Source organism: Chrysochloris asiatica, unplaced genomic scaffold (genome assembly GCF_000296735.1).
Source record: "Chrysochloris asiatica unplaced genomic scaffold, ChrAsi1.0 scaffold00098, whole genome shotgun sequence".
Classification (NCBI taxonomy): Eukaryota; Metazoa; Chordata; class Mammalia; order Afrosoricida; family Chrysochloridae; genus Chrysochloris; species Chrysochloris asiatica.
Genome location: NW_006408616.1, coordinates 10,778,956 through 10,791,638, shown reverse-complemented (window position 1 = coordinate 10,791,638; position 12,683 = coordinate 10,778,956).

The window sequence follows — 12,683 nt, the reverse complement described above, 5'->3', positions numbered from 1 at the left end:
GGTCTTGGCAAAACCTCATGCAGGTTCCCATGCCACACACCCACGGAGGAGATTGCAAGGTTTGGTGGTTACAGGGATGGAGCCAGAGAATTTTACGTTTTAGTCTCTGCCGAGCTACTCAACTCTCTGACCTTGCAGATGAGTCACTTGGATACCATTGACTGAAAGGGAGAATTTGGGGCAAATATAGGAACCTTCCCTGAGATCCAGATGTTGTTTGTGAACTGTGTTTCCCTAGATCAAATAAACAAGCACAAAAAGCAGTCATTCAGGACTCATGGAAAAATATTATGCACCCCAGATGCTTTTGTGGCTGGTGGATGGCTAAATTAGATCTTGTTTTGTCTAAAGGCATTTGACTGTATTAAAAAAATTGTATAGCAAATATCTGGTGTCCTGATTCTCACAAATTATGAAAACTACTAGTCTCATAATATGTCAGTGGCAAAGCATAAACATAAGTTAAAATCCAATTTACCAATAAAACACATTGCTTGTATATTCTACAAAAGCTAAAATCACCATGTCAAAATATTTAGATGTCATAAACTATTACTCATATAATTTTGAAGTCTCATTGCAATCACCATTAACTCTTGAAATTAAAGCACGGAGACTCTCTGGTTTCTCAGGAAAAGAGCTACTAATGGATTGAATTTTCCTGTGTAAGAATGAATCTTGCTAGAGAAAAAGTCCCACTTTTCAATTTTCATCAAGAAGGTAACAGATATTGTAGCTCTCTATCTAAGGTTGGTGGTTAAATCTCTCCAGCCACTCCTTGGAAACCCTATACATGATCACTATGAGATAAACCCAACTCAATGGCACTTAACAACAACAGCAATAACATTGTCTTTGACACTGTACTCCTTGGTGGAAAATATTTTTGCTGTCCCTTAGATACTAGGTCAGTTGTCATGAGTCTTCTTTAAAGGACTTTGAGCAAGATTAGGTTAATAAAATTAGGTTAATAAAAGAAAGTTTAGTATAGAATTCAAACCTAGGAAAGGATTAGGAAGGAGAGAAATGAAATGACCATCCTGACTTTACTAACAAACTGTATAACATTTGAGAGGTTGTTTTCCCTAATTTCCTCACTAGTAAAAAGATGGGTTTGGATTAGATGTTCAGAAAATGTTACGGGATTACCATAAATGCTTTAATGACTCTGACGCTCACACTTCCTTATAGCTGAGTAAGTGTATATTTTAAAAGTGGCTCTCTGGAAATGTTTTCCTAGCATTTTTACCTTTTCTCGATTTTTGTGACTTCATGTTGAAAATGTCAGGGCAATTAGGAGCAGAGTGTAAACCACAACAAAGATTTCTGTTGGTAGGGCTATTTGACTTTCCTTAACTTACATAATTAAATAACATGTTAACATTCAGTAGACAGTTCATATGTGCCAATTCTTACCCTATGATGGTGCAATGTGTAAACTTATTAATTTTTATGATAATACTGTGAGATAAGCGTAATATCACCATTGTATAGATCCGGAAACTAAGAAATAGAGAGTTTGCATAAGTTTCCCAAGCGTATACAGCTGGTAAATGCCAGAGCTGAAATGTGAACCTAGGCAGTCTGGTCCAGAAGCCAGCTGAGGAAGTCCTCACAGAGGGTTCATCCTACTTGCTGACCTTTCCCACATAATCCTTCATAATAATTTAATAAATCCCATTGTCAAACAACATTGTCATTGTAGACTCCAAAACACCACCACTGGTCCTAAAATTCTACTACAGGTCATGCTCTCCTTGATCCCTCTAATGTAAGCATGCAAACCCTCCTCCATCCAGTTTCCTCCAATGCCCACTCCATGACTGACAATTTAGCTATGGAAATCTGCTCACTGTCCAAAATCAGAAGCTCCAGGTTCTGAATTTACACTTTTCCCCTGAACTCTTTTTTTGTAACAACTTGGCTTGGTGCATCTGTCAGTCTGAAACCTCACCTTCTTCATCAATTATTTTTGATTAAAGCAGGGAGCTCTTCTATTTACTCATTTAACAAACAGTTATTAAGCTCCGCACCTTACTAGGACACAGGCGAACCATGTAAATTAGGATATACACTCTCAGACCTTACTGAGTTTAAACTCAAAACAGGGAAACTGACCAAGAACAATTACAACACACAATAATCACCTCCCTGTCTGCCAGAGAAATAATAAAATAAGCCATCATGAATGCTCATATAAAAATGTAGTTTAAAAAGGCAAATATAAAAAATGATATTTCCATTCTAATAACCCTCTATTCCTACGATTTTATGTTCTTTTATAGAATGAGCAATTCTAAAGCTAGAGACATGGTTTACATATCTGTCTGTGCACTTTGGTGTACACACCCACCAATGCTTAACGATAGGTGATTGCTTATTACTCATATCTTGATAAACAGGAAAAAAGCCAGACACATCTTCCTTCCCTGTCTCTGCTTCCTCTCACTCACCACTTTGCCGTTACCCAAATCTCTGGTACATCTGCATTTTACCACATGAGATGTATGCATGGATCAATATGTTTTGTAACTTCTGGGAATGTCTTTAACTCAGGGATGTTGTATATTGAAAATGAAATCTTAATGCAATGAAACCCTAAAATTTCCTGGAATTATAAGATATGAGGCATATGAGAAAAGTGTTGGATGAATTCTAGAATAATCTTTTATTTTCCTAATGCTGGTCTGCAGCTTTGTGGATCAAAAAAGCAATGTCTCTCCAAATCTTAGCATGTAGTTGTTATTGTTAAATGCTGTGGAGTTGACTGTGAGTCATGGCCAGTCAGAATAGTCTCCAAGGAGCATTGACAAGCAAAGACAGAGCCTTTCCTGGAGTCACTCAGTGGTAGATCTAACATGGTTTAAGTTCATTCAGGCCTCAAAGCCAAGGAAGGGAGTAGTTAATCTGGCGGTTAGCTAGTCCTGTTCATTTATCGTTCCCCCTACAAAACTTTTTTGATCACCCACTTTTTGCATAGTCCTCAAGTAAGCATTGGGAATATATAAATTAATAAGGAAAAAATAGATCCTGTCTGGAAGGAGTTTATGATATAGCAGAGGAATGGTTATACACTGAGATCAAATATCACTTAATATCAGCAAATAATGATGGATCATCTTACTCTTTGAAATCACTAAACTCTGGAAAATGGTTTTGTTTATGGAACAGAGAATGATCTGAACATAAGGGTTTTGGCACAGGATCACCTATTTAAGGAGCAGTCTGAGTTTCTGTGCTTATTTATAATAAAAGCAAGTATAGATTTCTCTTTTTGTGATTGTGTGACTGCTAAGAAATTTAATCAAAAAGCAAGTATAGTAGCTTTCCTTCTTGTTTTAAATTTGCCTAAGATAACATTTTTATCCTTTTAGATGATCTTGAAGTATTGCTGTTTATTTTTTATTGTGAATCAGGTGGAGGTTTCCAGAGCAGACCAGTTTTTCATTCAGCCATCCATACACATTTTGTTTCATCTCAGTGATGGCAATCCGCATAATAAAACATCTCTTAGCCCGCTACGCCCTGTGTTTATTATTTCCATTCCTCCTTCTTTCCTAGTCCTTCTGAAGTTTGTCCTTGGACAAATGATGTCTTTTAATCTCAAATGGTTGATTATTATTCTAGTCTCAAGGGAGGTGAGGTTGTGGTTCACAAACTATTATTCCTGTAGACTAGTTTCTTCTTTGGTTTCTTCTATACCTTTTGCTCCAGACTTGTCGAGACCAATACTTGTGTCTTACATTGTCACTCACGAGCTTTAAGGACCCCAGACACAACTCCGAATTATTTTTGGAAGCTATGTGATATCAATTGACTGAATTGCCCCCTATTTTGGAAAGTCTTTGTTTTTCCATTTCTGGTAGCTCTAATTATCTATGATGGACAAGATGGAAAATCCATTAAGCTGAAGTAGAAATATTGGTCATGTTTTAGGACTGAACATATCAAGTTACTTCATTGGCACTATCAGACTTTGCCTCTGTTCCACAATTAAAGGGATGAACTGCATTTATTCCCTTCCTACTGATGTGTTTTATTATCAAATGGCTGTTAAAAAAACAAAGCCCAAAAAACAACAAACCTGTTTCTGTCAAATAGGTTCTTACTCAGAGACCCTATAAGACACAGTAGAACTGTCTGACAGAATCTCCAAGACTTGAATCTTTATGAAAATAGACTGCCACATCTTTCTCTCATGGAGTGACTGGTGGGTTCAAAATACTGATTTTTTTTTTTTTTTTATTAACAATTAAGAGCTTAACCATTGTACCACCAGAGCACCTTCAAATGAATGTAGAAAAAAGAAATACTTTGTGTTTGAATGCTGTCTCCCCAGTTCAATCATTGTGTATCCTTAAATGAGTCATTTATATAGGACCTCAGGTTTCTCATTTGTTAGATGAGGTTTTTGTTAGATTGGATGGTTCTGCTGGTGTAGGTACAGCAGCCCAGGAGTATCTGCTCTAGAGTTATTAGTCTCTGAGGGAGACATATGAATAACATTCAGGATAAGTACTCATCTTTCAGGATACTTAATGCCAGGGTCCCATGAGTAGGGCAGGGACCTAGGCTTTGGAATCGCACAGAGCTGAGTTTGATTTACTGGACTGGCCATTGTTAGGGAAGTTATGTACCTAGAATCTTAATTGCATCAGCAAAATCAAAATAGAACTTGTACCTCACAAGCTGGCCATAGGAGTTAAAAGAAAAAAGAAATGAACGTATTTATTAGTTCTCAATAAATATTGGTTTTTACCTGCCCCACCTTAGAGACATGTGCAAACATACCTCTCAGAAGTGTAAGGTAATTAAGATGGGGGTGCAGACAGGGGCAGAAAGGTGTTTCATAGACTCTAAGTCACCAAAAAGCACCCACAGTAAGGAAATCTTGTTTTCACGAATTGCCCAGCAAATCAAAGGCAGGCTTCCCTGAAACAGGACTAGATGAACAAAGGCATCTTGGTTGCAAATGTCCATTTCTAGGCAGCGGGATGCCAGCCACTGCCAGCAAGACTCCCCTTTCCAAGAGGGAAACTCCCTACAGTATGGCGTGGGGAAAATGTCCAGACTTCACCCTGTCTCTTTCCAGAAAACAAGATTCTCTCAGTTTGTGTTTACGAGAAGATTGTCGGTTTCACTCCAGCTAGAGGTGAAAAGAGTGTCACCTCCTTTCAGTGAGCAGAGCCCACAGAAGTGGCTGAGGGTGAGGTGGAGCTGTTTCTCCTCGGTGGGTATGTGTATTTGTAAGTGGGGGGGTAGGAGGTGGAAGATGTATTGGAATGATGGCCCCAGACCTGAGATTTTGGTAGCACACTTGTACACCGTGTATGTTATGCATAAGGGGTGGGAAAACGAGCCAGGAATAATACTCATTTGAGACAGAGCAGTCCGGGGGAGGCTCCCCTTCATGTGTCCTGGAGGAACACTGTTGACAGATTGTTGGGGTCCTTTCAGTTCAGACCTCTGTGCTGAGAATTTGCAGGGAATATGGGGATGGGAGAAAAGAAGGCCTGCTTACATGTGAGAAAAGACATACTGCCTGTGGGCTAGGAAATACCTGCTCCTTGTTGCAGTCTTTGCCACAGCCCAGGACAATCACGCTAAGTAAGGTAAGGAACATAAGTATAATCTCAGGTTCTGAGTGGATCTGGCCACATAGCAGATTTCCTTTGTGTGGTACCAATTTTGGGCCCCACTGATTGAAGTTGTCAAGGACTTCATTCTTCTTGGATCAACTATCAACACTCGTGGAAGGAGCAGTCAAAAGATCAGATGACGTATTGCATTGGGCAAATCTGCTGCACAGGAACTTTATAAAGTACTGAAGAGCAGAGATGTCAGCTTGAGGACTAAGGTGTGCCTGACCCAAACCATGGTATTTTCAATAACCTCATATGGATGCGAAAGCTGGACAGTGAATAAGGAAGATCATAGAAGGATTGATGCCTTTGAGTTGTGGTGTTGGAGGAGAATACTAAAAGTGCCATGGACTGCCAAAAGAACCAATAGATCTGTTTTGGAAGAAGTGCAGCCAGAGTGCTCCTTGGAGGCCAGGATGGCTAAGCTTCGTCTCTCATACTTTGGACATATTGTCAGGAGGGAACAGTCACTGGAGAAGGATGTCATGCTGGATAATTGGAGGGTCAGAGAAAAAGAGGAAGACCCCCAACAAGATGGATCAGCCAGGTGGCATCATTGATGGTGTCAAGTGTGGCAGCAGTAGTGAGGATGGCCCAGGATCGGACATTGTTTTGTTCTGCTGTGCATGGGGTCGCTATGAGTCGGTTCTGACTTGATGGCACCTGACAACAACAACAACAAAGATTAGCTCAGACCAATCCCTTGTACTTTTATTCCAATAGGTATATGGCTTAACGACTCAATTAGAGATGGTGGAGCTCCAAAAAAGCAGCTGGGCCTGTGCTGATACCACATTTAGAAGGTTTTATTCCTAACCGTTGACACCATGGACCAAGAAAGAAATCATGTAAAGAAGAAGCCAAGTAAAGATTTAAGGACTCTAGGCAGAATTATTTTGACTTCTTGGGTCTAGTTCTAACATGAGACTCTGAGGTAAATTATATGGAGATGCCATGCTCCACATTCACCTCTCTCCACTGTCTTCTAGTGGGGCTGTTAAGTCATCTGCATGACCCACTTCTCTACCTCCCAACCCATAGATATTTCTTAGACTATACGGAGGACTGGATCTCTGCTCCGCTTTGTTGGGCCAAACTGAATAAACAAGCTAAGGAAATACCTTGTTGTCATCTCTAGTAATTGTATGTTGTTGTGCCATCGAGTCAGTTCTGACTCATAGCAATCCTGTTCAGGGTTTCTGAGGAGTGACTGGTGAGTTTAAATTGCTGACCTCATGGTTCAAACCGACTTTGCAGTCCAGAGCAATAACCCATAGTGCCACACCAGTAATCGTATGAGAGAGCTCAAAAAAGTTCTAGGAAAGAGGAAATTAAGAGAGAATGAAATTTTTCTATGAACTTTTTGAAGTGCCCTTGTATTTTATCAAACTTGAGAGTAGTGAAAATATAATTTGGGTGAAAAGCACAATGGAAATTTATCTGAATCAGTAAATGCGACAATAACATCAGCAATACAATAATACCCCCCACCTCCAGATGAGTGGTGTTCACTTCTCAATTCTATGCTACTGTAGCTCTGCTTTGGCTGGCCTCCTTGGCTTGGCAAGGTTGATCTACTTCATCTCCCGCTTCTCCTGTTGGCTAGACTCCATCCTTCTCTTGGCTCATGTAGTCTGATTCCTGGCTGGCTACGCTAATCCCACATAATATTTTATGCAAATTTATATGAACCCCATTACAAAACTTAGTAAGGAGGCACTGTTTCTTTTTCTTGACAGAATTACTCATTTATATCTAGTTGTACATCAAAAGCATGTTCAACTTCTGGGCCCTTAGTTTAGGGTCCTAAGAAACATTTTCAGCACTAGCCACAAAAGAAAAGTCTTTCTCTTTTTCTTCCGCTCTGCCCTGAACCCCCAAAGTACTGTCTCCTTCAGAAATTCCCACCAGTCTCATTTAGAACCAAACTCACAAGTTGCCTGGGAATTTCTCCCAGAAAGCTCGTATCTTTCCCACCCTTTGGGGCTTGCTTTCCCACAGACCCCTGGGTGGTTTAGATTGTTGTCTATATCAACATGAAAAACCTATTGTGGCTGCTCAGGCTTCTCTAACGAGTTGTGGGAATCATTGTGAGTTACTTCTTTGATTTTTCTTAAACAAAATTCTCTTTAACCAGAGTAAAGTTTCTCTATGTATTGTTACATTAAGGAGGAAGATGTGCCCTTTGATTCTAACAGAAATCAGTGAAGGCACCAAGTTTCCATTTTCAATTTTAACCATTGTGCTTTTACAATGAGTACAATGGCAATTTAGTCAAACAGCACCTCTCTGCCTCTGGTACCTCATTAATATAGAAGGCATTTTCCATCATAATTCTTTACCACTAAAGAGAAAATCTAAGGACGAGGTTATACATTTCAGTCCATATATATAATTTCTATATATAGCCTGTTGTAAGGAAACAGAATAGAATTTCTCTTGTTCTTGTTTTCTTTAAGCATAGACAAATAGTAGATTGTATCATCTAGCACCTCTGACTTTTCAACAACTCATGAAAATGGAAAGAGTATCTGTGGATCAAATCACTTTTCTCAAGCAGCGTGGGTGGTGGTGGGCTTTTTTTTTTTTTCCTCTGATGCTGGTATAGGTTAGCTGAATGTGCTTATAGTTCTAGCTTCAAGAATATAATTTCCACCATCCGTCTAAACACCTCTCTCTCCCATTTTTATAGTAAGGAAGCATGACAAAATACACACTCAAGGCAGACTTCTCAAGTGACAGTGAAGTAAAAATAATTGTGAGACACACCAGTGAGGGCTACTTCCCAGGAACATGATCAGAATTCCAACTGTCTCATTTTTAAATTAAACACATAAAGCTCAGAGACGTGGTCAGAAATGTCCAAGTCACACAGCTATTTAGCCACAGAGATAGGGTGAAAGTCTAGTTTCTCAGGCTCCTAATCAGATGCTTGGCTCTTGCTTTGGTTTTCTCATCAAATAATCTTTACCAGACAAATGTTTCAGGAAGCATTCTGGGTGCAACAGCAATATATAACAAAACTTGAAGATTCTGTGTAAGGCAAAAACCTCTCAGAGAAGGAAAACTCAAAGTTTTTCCACTAACAGTAATACAGAAAAGTGTAAGACTGCACCATGTCAAAGGCAGAAAACTTCAAGACCCAGAAAAAACTAGGCAGTTCCGACTAGTTCTGGGTCATGCAGGTTCCACACTGTTGCAATCACTATACACTAGAGTGGCTGTTCATGGTCAGACTCTTGCCTTTTAATGCAAGACTCCTGGTGTGGTGCTGGAAGATCAGCATTGGATTGAAAACCAAAAGATAGGCAGTTCAAACCCACCAGCTTCTCCTTGGAAACCCTAAGCAGGGTCATATGAATTGGAACTGACTCGATGGCACTCACCAACTACAACATGCTCGAATCCTGGGTTCAATTACTGACCAAAGCTCCTGATACACAGCCATCACTCGTCTATCAGTTGTGGAATGCTCATTGCTATGATAATGAACAGAGCTTTCAGACTAAGACTGACTCGGAAGAAAGGCCTGGTGATCTACTTCTGAAAATTAGCCGATGGAGCACAATAGCTTATCTCACTGTGCATGGGCTAGCCATGAGTAATTGGCAATTCAAGGCAGCTAACAACAACATATATTACAACTATATTTTTGTTGCCCTCTTGATGTTGTTGTTGTTGTTGTGTGCCGTGGAGTCGGTTCCGACTCATAGCGACCCTGTATAGGGTTTCCGAGACTGTAAATCCTTACGGGAGCAGAAAGCCTCATCTTTCTTCCGTGGAACAGTTGGTAGTTTCGAACTGCTGACCTTGCAGTTCTCAGCCCAATTCGTAACCACTACGCTACCAGAGCTAAAGTATGAGAAACAGACAAAGACTCACCATCTTGACTTCTAAGGAGCCTTCTATGTTGCTGTTGTTGTTAAGTGCCATTGAATCAATTCTGATTCACAGCGACCCTGTATAGGGTTTCCCAGGAGCAGCTGGTGAATTTAAACCGCCGGCCATTCCGTTGAAACTGGCCTTTTGGTCCACAATGCCACACAAGGAACATTCTCTACTATTTACTAAATAAGAAGCGGTAAAGTGTAGGTCTTTTCCAGCATTTGCCAAACAGCCTTGTTTAAGTTAATGTATGTGAACCTCAATAGCTTCATATAAGCATGGTGCAATGGGTTCTACCAGCTGCTTCAGAAGAAAGATGTGGCAGTCAGCCTCCCTTAGAAGCCCCATGGGGCAGCTCTACTCTGTCCTATGACTGTCTCTATGAGTCAGAACAATTGACAGCCATTTTTGAAAAAAACAGCATATACATATAAACTTTAGGCACATGTTTAAATGTATACATATGATCAATTCACCCTGCACATTGTTGTTGTCAGGTGTCATCAAGTTTGCTCTGACTCATAGCTACCCTACAATGCACAACAGAACAAAACACTGCCTAATCCTGAACTATCCTCACAATTGTTGTTATGTTGGAATTCATTGTTGCTGCCACTGTGTCAATTCATTTTGTTGGGGGTCTTCAACTCTACACTACTTAAAATTTGTTTGAGAAGATCATGCCTTTGATTTTTAAAAAAGAAGCTTTAAATTTTAAAATAAGTTTGGATTAATATAAGAGTATATGTTTTCCAGGAGTCCTGGTGTGGCATTCTAGGATAAGCACTAGACTGCTAATCCAAATGTTGGCACTTCAAACTCACCAGCCACTCCTTGGAAACCCTATACAGGGTTGCTATGAGTTGGAACAAACTCGATGGTACAACAACATATATTTTCTAATTTTTTATTGTGGTAACTGTATAACTAGAAAAAATTTGCCATTTCTATATGTACAGTCCAAATGATAATTATTTCATCATGTTGTTCAACCATTACCATTAACTATTCTCAAGATTTTCCATTACCCTTAACAGAAGCTCAGTGTTCCCTAAGCATTGTGTCTCAGGGGATTTCTAGAAAAGTAGCAAAGGTATGGAGAATTCCCATATATCTAGCAACCAGTTTGCACTGTTTTGGAGTCCTGGTGTGGTGCTGTGGAATAAGCACTGGACTGCAAGTTCGGTTTGAACCACAAGGTTGGTGGTTCAAACTCACCGACTGCTATTTGGAAACCCTATACAGGGTCACTGTGAGTCAGAACTGACTTGATGGTACTTGACAACAACAATGATCTTATAATTATATGATATGTTTATCACATCTAATTGACCAATTCAATGGCACCTTATTGTTAAGTACCGTGGAGTCGGTTCTGACTCACAGTGACCCTACACTGGCTTTCCAAGGCTGTAAATCTTTAAGGGAACAGACCGCCCCATCTTTCTCCCATGGAACCGCTGGTAGTTTTGAACTGCCGACCTTGAGGTTAGCATCCTGATTCGTAACCACTATGCTACCAGAGCTCCTTACCAACAACAAATTAACTAATATTGGTACCTTATTAATAATAATGTCCATGTTTTCCAGAGTTATAAAATTTTACCTAATATTATTTTTCTGTCTCAGATTCCCATCCAGGATACCACATTATATTAAAGCTGTTTCCTTTGTCACTTCTACTGTGGGACAGTTTCTCAGACTTTCTTTCTTAGATGACTTTGATGTTACTGTTGAGTTGACCCTGGACATACTGGTTAGATATTTTGTAGAATGTCTCTCATTTGGGAAGTCTGGTATTTTTCTCATTAGACTTGTAATATGGAGCTTGGGAAGGAAGATCACAGAGATAAAGTGCCATTTGCATCACATCATATTCAAACTTTATACCATCTATATAACTTACCAGGTTTAAAGTTAATACTAGTCACCTGGCTGGTATAACATTTGCTGAATTTCTCCCTTTCTTCCACCCCTTTCTTATACACTCTTTGAAAAGAAGTCATTATGCACAACCCAATTCAAGGGGTTACACCTCTTTGAGGGGGCAATATCACCATAAATTATTTGAAATTTGCTTTTGTTTTTTTAAATCATGAGATATACACAAGCACAAGTAGCAGCAACATTAGAACTTGAAAAAAAAAAAGTAAATATAAAAAGTCTCAGAACATATCAGACTCAGTTTTAATGATTTGTTGAGGATAATATCTAATATCTTACATAGTGAACACACATGAGTGGTCAGGTTAAATTGTCTACATTCATAATTCATTCAAAAAATGCTTTTCCAGTGCCTACTGATTTGGCACTGTGGGTTAATACACTGGACTGCAAAGTTGGTTTAAACCTTAAGGTTGGCGGTTCAAGCTCACCAGTCGCTCTTTGAACACCTTATACAGACAGGATCGCTATGGGTTGAAACGGACTCAACTGCACTTAACAACAATAACAACTCTTTGTTAAACATTGGGTTCCTGAATTTTATTTTCAAGCCCACATTTTGTCACAGGTAGGAGTTTTGTCATAGTAATGGCACTATCAATATTCAGATGCAAAAGCTGAGATACAAAATTTCTCTTTGGGTGCTATTAACTAAGTTCTAAAGAGTACTCAGGTTTCTGGACAAGTGTGGTACTCTGGACTATTCTCAACGGTGTGGTCTCCTAACAGCACTAAAGAGAACAAGCTGCTTTTATTAAACATTTCCAAGGGTAATCCTTGTTTGCTTAGCCATACCTGCCAGTGAGAAATCAAGGATTCAGCTAAAAGTTTTATTTGGCTCAAGCTCATCCTAGGATTCCAACCTCTCTAGACACTCCCTCTCCCTACCCTGCAGCCATCTCTGTAAACTATTATGTTGGCTATGTCAGGGTTCCTGCTATTGAAAGTCAAGTCTTGAATGTATTATCATTGAATACCTACAGGCTAAATGTGTTTATCTGGAATTTGTTGCCGTACAAATTTGGTGCTCTTGTAAGAGCTCAATTTATTCTATTGTTGTTGTTATTAGGTGACGTTGAGTTGGTTATAACTCACAGTGACCTTGGGCACAATAACTGTCTGGTCCTGAACCATCTACACAAATGTTATTATGTTTGACACCATTGCTGTTGCCACTATGTCAATTCATCTTCTTAGATGTCTTCCTCCACT